This window comes from Nicotiana tomentosiformis, chromosome 4 (genome assembly GCF_000390325.3).
Source record: "Nicotiana tomentosiformis chromosome 4, ASM39032v3, whole genome shotgun sequence".
Lineage (NCBI taxonomy): Eukaryota > Viridiplantae > Streptophyta > Magnoliopsida > Solanales > Solanaceae > Nicotiana > Nicotiana tomentosiformis.
Window position 1 is genome coordinate 76738605 of NC_090815.1, and position 7928 is coordinate 76746532.

A 7928-nucleotide genomic window follows, 5' to 3' on the forward strand; every position below is an offset into this window, starting at 1 on the left:
TTTAAGTTTGATTTCGGTAATTTATGATACGGAAAGTTAATAATCAAGGTTGTTCGACAATTGAACGAATAAAGGCGCCATTATATAATGACACACTCATAACAAATTGTGTATATTTTTTGTAGATAAAGGCCTCCAAGAAGGAACAACATTTCACAAACCATTAAGTTGTGAAAACACGAGTACCACAGACAAAACTCTCGTGCAATATTTTTTCACGTTATCAGAGGTAGATAAGCATGTGTTCCAAATATAACACAAGTGCCAGTAGCCATATCTATCTTATCTATGACTGATCTTCCCTACAGTTCGTCGAAATAAATAATCTGCCAAAAGTTCTATATAAAACTAGAGAAGTTAAAGAGTTGTTAGAAGCAATTTAAAGGTACAAAAAGATTAAGCAATACCGAATAATAATTAATATTCTCTAAGCAAATAAATTTAGGATTTTATATTTAGATTAATTAACTTATTATATTTATATAATATATATATAACTAGATATATATCGAATACCATATCGAATGTCAAAAAGTTTTAAAATACAAAACAAATACAAATACCAACATATAAACACCAAAGTTATAAAATTTTTGATTTCAGCATGGTAATTCAATATTTACCGGACAGCCTTACGCCACGAGTATGAGTAATATGCATGATTGTAACTCTTACCAGTCTGAAGCGACTATTCTAGGAAGAAAAATGGATATGAGATAGTGTATATTGAAATCCTAGCAACCACCTAAGAATATTTGGATGGATGGAATCATTCTTTAATTTCAAGTCTTGAGTATAGAGAAACTTCTAATAAGTAGCTGTTATTTTTTATTGTGCCCTACTTGGTATAAATTCAGATAATTAATCGAGCCAGTAGATACCAAATTCAGTGAAGTATATCAAAAATATTGTTAACACCCTACCTATTCTTGCCTCTTGGCATTGCCATCCTTATATGGAACTATGGAAGGACAAGATTCAAATGCTTGAACTCGTGTTCAAATATCTCCCTACCAAAAATCAAGGGAGTGACATAACGTAAAGACAAAGTTTAAAACGTGAAAAAACAATTTTCATCTCTTTGCGCTATTATTCTTAGGATGACTTCTATTTGTCGCTAATTTTCTTCCCTTTTTCTGGGATGTCACATATTAAAATAATGATACGAAAATATCGAAGTAGCTTTCATATCCTGCAACTAGATTTCATGTTTTTTGTCCCATGCCGGAAATTCATGCCTCACTTTAGGGGTTTACTTAGTGAAAAATTAGTCAACACATTAAAGATTAACAATAGCAATTATGCATAATCATAAGAGTCAAAGAAAGATTAATTAAAAAAATATCAACTGAAAAACGAATATGTCTTTGCCAGTTGTTTCAGCAACATATTCATTTTCTATCCTACCTTAGTTGAAGACATTTTTCTGTTCATCTAGCATGCTTAATTTATTTTAAGTAGCAGTTGAAATTGCACTTATATTCCAATTGGACTTGGCTATTATTTCTAATTTCATACTTCTAATCATTGCCAATTAACTGTCTCTCCATCTCAACCGTCAGAACCCCAAAAGGAGAGGGAATCGAATCAATTTGGAAATAAAAATAATATACAAAATGCACAAATAATTGGCAATTGTCAACAGGATATGTGCGTATTATGAATATTATAAATCTTTTCTTGATTTGGAGTAACATTGCAAAATATCTTTATAACTGACAAATATACTAACCATACTAAATATAGGTGTTGGCTACCTTTGGTCAATAGTAGATGGTATTGGCCAAGTTTCGATAATCCAAGATTTTACAATATGTGCTGTTAATGAGTATGCAAGATAGTTCAAGGACTTGTTTTCACTAAGGAATTTAAGTGCAGGGTTTCGGTTATTGGTTTACTTCATCATGCAATACTTTTTAACTTTTTCTAATCAGGATTTAAGAATATTAACCATATTTACACCACTAATCGGTGAAAATCAAAAGTATCCATATTAGTAAGGTCAATCTGACCATTTTAGTAGTGTACAAGCTAGCTCACAGTTCAATGAGATTTACATCTAATAGGAGTATATCCTAAATAAGGTCAAAGGGTGCATTTATTATCACATTTAGAATATCCACCACAATTTCTGTACATAGAGTTAAAAAATTTCAGCAACTAGAGAGATGTCCAGACCAATTTGTGCCTATTTATTTCATTGAATACATGCTACTTTCCACTGACACATACAAATAATTCCACCAAAGTTTAAGAAATTTGAACACTAATTTCTAGGACTTGTAGCCATTTCATTGACTACTAAAGAGTATCACTTGGTGATGGAACTTAGAAGTCTAAACGCATATGATTGGCTGATACTATTTTTTATAATACAATCAGCAGTTGTCAAGTTTTGACTAGATTTACAATACTAGTATATTATTTTTTTTTCTTGTAACTAGGAATTAAATACAAAAAGAAAGTTCATGCTGTAAAACAAAATTGGAACATTAGGAGTAAGAAGTAGAAAAAGACAAAAAGATAATCAAACAGTGAGTTGAAAGTAGCAGTGAAGTCAGCGGATAAGGGGACAGAATAAATATAAGGAACAATCATCGTGGATAATCACTCTCTTTTATGGCACCTCCGAGGACCACGGAACGAAAAAATAGATAGAAAGCAAATATATAGTTGATTTATTAACTAGTAACTAGTAAAGCATCAAATAAAAGATTTTCGTATTCTTTTGGCAACTCATCAATAGCAACCAGCTAGGATTGAACTGGAGAGGACCACTTACTCTAAGCAAGTAAATGCAGACACAGTTCATAACTGGCATGGCAAAAGCCCAAAAGAGGTCAAACTGCAATAATGTGAGGCAACTTAGATAAGAGATCAAAGCATTCGTAAATGAGTCATACTTGAATGAATGCAATAATATGCTTCCTGTCACACCTTCATCCCTAAACATACAGCTGTGGATTTACCTTGCATATTAAACTACTTCAGTGCGAGGAGAATAATCTACCTTGCATATGAACCCTGCGATGAAACGATGGATAACTCTGAATTCTGGCAGCATTTACACTACAAGAGTACAACAGTCACATATAGACGAGGGAGAAACAAAATCAAACAGGGAGCTAGGTTGAAATTTGAACTTTCAGCTAATTTATACGGAAGATCTTGCCAGCAGAGTTCACAAATATCCTTGCTGTCTCGTGGACTTTTATGCATTTTGCTGCAACAGCCATAGTGCCTGCTGCACAAATCAAGTATTTGACCTACACCAGTTCACAAGTACGCAATTTATTAAAAACTGCCTCCAGAAAGCTCTTTAATCTTAAACAAGAACAGAAGTTAAAGAATCAAAATCCACTCACAAAATTCATTTACTCAACCAGATGTGTTAGTTACATAACCCTTCCAATTTGAGTGATTAATTAAGCAATGACACGTAAATGCATAAAGTAGGCTCTTTGATCTTGAGTTACAATTCCACTCATTTGGGTTCGTCTTGCCAATACCGAGATCAAGGCAAGAATTCCCTCCTGCCAAAATTCCCCCAACCCAAAAAAGAAAACGACTTGACTTCAAATTAGTGAAATGATGGTAGATTCTTAAATTTTAATGGATGATCATTTCTGAAAGATGCTTCACTGTGAGCAGCATAAATGGCACAACTAACCCCCAGTGTGAGGACAAACTTCCTATAATATGAAGCCGGTTAAAAAGAGAAATCTTGAAGATTCAGTCAAAAGCGAAGCAACACCTTCAGTCCATCAGCTGTATAGTTCTTCAAGACTTGATCAAAGACACCAAATTCCAGTTAATTTGTCTCCTTTTGGAACAGTCTTTAGTTTTTCTTTATGGATCACTAATGCATTCACTTTCATGCTAAAGAAATAAACATTAACTAATATATGTCTTCTAGTTTCATTTAGTTTTTCATTGATCCAAAATATTCATTACTTTTCCTTAACGAGGAAGACCAGATTTATTTACAGAAGAGATCTATTGTCAAGTGAAATATTTGCACATTTTGCATATTTGCTTCTCGAGTCCGTTACCTCGTGAAACCAAAATGACTTGGACGTATTCTTTGTTGTTCTTATCATAGCGGACTGGAGTACAACGAGGCCAAACACTTCAATTTTTGGGCTCATTATTGATTCCTTGATTTTACTTGAACTAAAATTGGGATATTCCAGGACCAAATTGAGAATTAAGGCAAGTAAATGAGATATATTGAAGACTTGGAGATTTGAACAAGTACAAAGTGTTAAGCATAGACAAGTATAAATATTTTCAATAGAGAAAGTAAATATCGCTGGAAAACGTGTTTGAAAGTTGTCGGAAAAGTCGATCTTGCTAGGAAATTATTGTTGCAAATACATTGTTTGGCAAGTGGCACGCTGCATGGCTGGATGGTCAGTAGAAAGCGGCACAGCGCTACCAGAACAATCATGGAAGGAGGCATGACTCTGCCAAACTTGCATAATTCCTCGAAAAGAGGCAAGTCACTGCTGAAGCGATTGCAGAGGAGTGGTATTGGAACGGTCACTAAAGAGGCGTGGTTCCCCGGAGCAATCGCTGAAAAGAGCAGTGCCGCCAAAAGGGTTGTCAAGACGAGGAACGGTGTTAGAGTGATCGCTGGACAGAGGCATGCATGACGCGCTTGAGCAACTGCCAAAAAGAAGGGTGGTGATCCCATAATTATTACCAGAAAGAAGAAACGAAGAAGAGAATTTGGCTAGGCAGACAACCCTATCATTAGAAAGAAGACGATCCTTTAGCCGGGCAGGCAGCATAAGACCGCTGGTAGGCAGAAATTGCAAGAGATTTGAGGGCTTGATAATTTGATGAATACAAGGCACATCAATTTATAGGTGTTTAAGACAAGACATGTATGACGTTAGTCCAATTTGGAAACAGAACCTAACACTTAAAGTTCAAACATTCTAACTCTTAACATTTCAGTACTAACGATTACCATTCTTAGAATGGATACAGAGTTACTCAATACATGCGCTGGTGGTGGACACCAACATTATTTAAAGAACACAAGGACTTAAAAAAAAAGAAGGGAAGAAGACTCAACTCTCTGTCAGACTGGCCAACAGGTAATTGATCTGATTAATTATCTTAAAATCACCTCCTAAAGGTCCTTGGGAGCATTAAGAGTGCAATGAAAATGGAAATTGCTCCCCTAGGAAATTACCAGCAGTCCACAGTTTCTGGGAAGCATATCAGAATATAACAAGTTCTGTCCAGTTCCATAAATATTAAACGTTATAAAACAAATATTTCTGCTTCAACTAACAACTTATGATGAATAAGTCAAAAAATTTAATTTAATGCACACACTAGTTTTCCTCCTTTAAGGATATCAATAACAGACTGATGGATAAACTAATTAACACCTAGAAGGGTGTTGTAGGCTTTTAGCACACGAAGATCGACAGCAGCATCAGTGATCACTTTTACACAAATGCACTAGATTGTAACATTAATTTCAATATAGACCCAAAAATACTGTCACATGTTTTGATTATGCTGCATGGAAGAAACAAACTACCTAGCCAACTAAAAGATAGTAAGCTGCTTAGTATTGGAAATGTTGCCTTTTATCATCTTTAAGCATGCAATGTCATGATCAAGTTTGAGCCTATATGATGAATTTATTATATCTCTGGGAATTAATTTTTTTAGCTTATTCATTGCAGCTCTATTTGCCCTTTGTTTTGAACATAGCTTTCCAGAAGGACTTTAAAGCCCCTTACAACTCAAGGATTAAGTGGCACAAGCCTATAGAACAAGTCCTGTTCAAGTAAGGTTGCAACAGTGATTATTTGGCGTTCTCATGATGGGACCTTAGTTTTGGGATTTCTTGTTAAAGTTCTGCATATGTACCTTTTCTTTTGCTAGAACTCCAAAACAAATTATCTCTACCCTTGTTTCTTTCTGTTACTGCAGAAAAAAGTGCTTTTCATCCTTGTTTTAATCTAATTCAATCCATATTCAGGCAAAAATATATCAGCAACATAGATGCATCAAGCAGTTACGTCCTTTCTACAAGAAAATTAAAGCAATCAACTTTTTAGCTTTTAGTGTTCCAATGATGAAAAGAAAGCTCCTTTAATTTGTCACCCTTCTCCCACATCCCACACCCCATACCGGCACTTGGCTCGTATGAAAGGGAAAACACCTCCCTAAATTACAACAAAGAAGCTATCGGTGAGATTGCTAGAATATATTCAGCTAAAAAGTCAACTTACAGTTGAAAGAATGCAAAATTGAAGTTCTGAAACATCTCAGATTAGTAGCTCTCACTAGAGTAAATCACATCTTTGGTTCAAACCAGTGAACCACAACAACTGGGTACGCCTTACTAGTCCATTTCAGCAGATATAGCAATGCAATAGTATGTTATCGCACAGATATGTTTATCTTAAGAAATTCATATAAAACTACTAGTAGGAACAGGAACAGCACCACATACCTCAGCAGCTAAGCGATGGTCATGCATACGTGCATGCCATCCATCTTCTTTCTTAAACACAAATCTTTGGCTTTATGCTTGTCTCCAAACTACTTAAGATAACTGCTCTGAACCTTGACATAACTATTGACACTTGATTTTGATTCTCTTTAATGATACTCTCCACTTGCCCGTCACTAATGCGGACAAGAAATTTTTCACATATAAAAAGCAGTTACAGATCAGTCATGGCTTGATTCCTAATTGAAGAAACTATATACCGACCATTTGTCTCCTTATTGAACCAAAAACAATTGGATCACTTGTCTAATTCAACACAAAGATTTTGAATTTAGACAGGACATTGAAGCTTATATCATAGCATATATACTGATTTTGAGTGTGTATATATCAACGACATAAGTATATTTACAAAAAGCCGAACATCCCAGCAGTTAAAGAAATTCTTTTTATGCATACTTTTATTGAGTATGGAGATTTCACAACCAAAATGCTATATAACTCAAGTAGTCACCAGAACCTAAATTCCATTTTCAGCATCCATACATGAGTAAAACACAGAAAGATCATCAATTGTTTCCTAATTCTATACCTACCAATCCAACTTCCTTTCAGTTGTCAGCTAATAAAAGGTATAATAAGATTATCAACTGATGTTCGATTCAACAAAAAGATGAAAACTTTAATACAAACTAAAATTGTTTTCAGTTCAGTTAATTGACCATATCACACAACACTTTTTATATGTACAAGCAGATATTAAATTAAAACACTTATTAAGGTATATCTCATCTCATGGGTAGGAGTAGAAGCAGCAAAAACAGCGACAGCAGCGCCTGAAGCAGCTACAGTACATATAGCGTGGCTGTGACCGGCGATTGCCAGTACCAGAGTTTGATGTGGAAACTGGCACAGCGTTGTCCATCGGACCTTTGTAGATGAATTCTTAATCAGATTCTCAATTTTCGCGAGAGTATTTGACGGCACGTTTTCTGTCCCCTGCTACATTAATATGCGCATTGTATTAACATTTCCTTTTTTCCTAGAGTCTAGGCAATAGAGCTTAAACTTCACCTTTCCCTAATTATCCTTGTTGGGTGCAAAGAATATTCTATTGTTAAGAAATTGGAGAATTTTTAGCCAAATTATTCTTTATTTTTGGGATATGCTTAACTTAGTTCTCTAAATATAATACTGTGTTATATGTGTCCTCTAAGTTTCCAAAATTTGAGCATTTTTAGTCTCACTAATAGAGAACACCTGCTTCCATTAAAAACCTAACAGAGACACAACACATGTTTTGCCTTAAGAAAAGAAGTTCCACTCTTTCACTCCAATTCAGTCTATTTCCCTCCTCTTTCAAGACCCTAGCTTCTCCAATCTATTCCTTTTATCTCTACTACAATAGGTATTTTATCTCTATTATAGTAGGTAAAAAAAACCT

General features: G+C 34.7%; 1 long non-coding RNA gene across 1 annotated transcript; it reads right to left on the reverse strand.

Annotated features, from left to right (window-relative positions):
* Positions 1–2514: 2514 nt before the first annotated feature.
* On the reverse strand, positions 2515–7706 carry LOC104118365 (uncharacterized). The gene is made up of 2 exons (XR_691248.4): positions 6485–7706; positions 2515–3266 (listed from the first exon to the last, which is right to left on the reverse strand). It is a non-coding gene; the product is annotated as an uncharacterized lncRNA (long non-coding RNA).
* Positions 7707–7928: the final 222 nt, after the last annotated feature.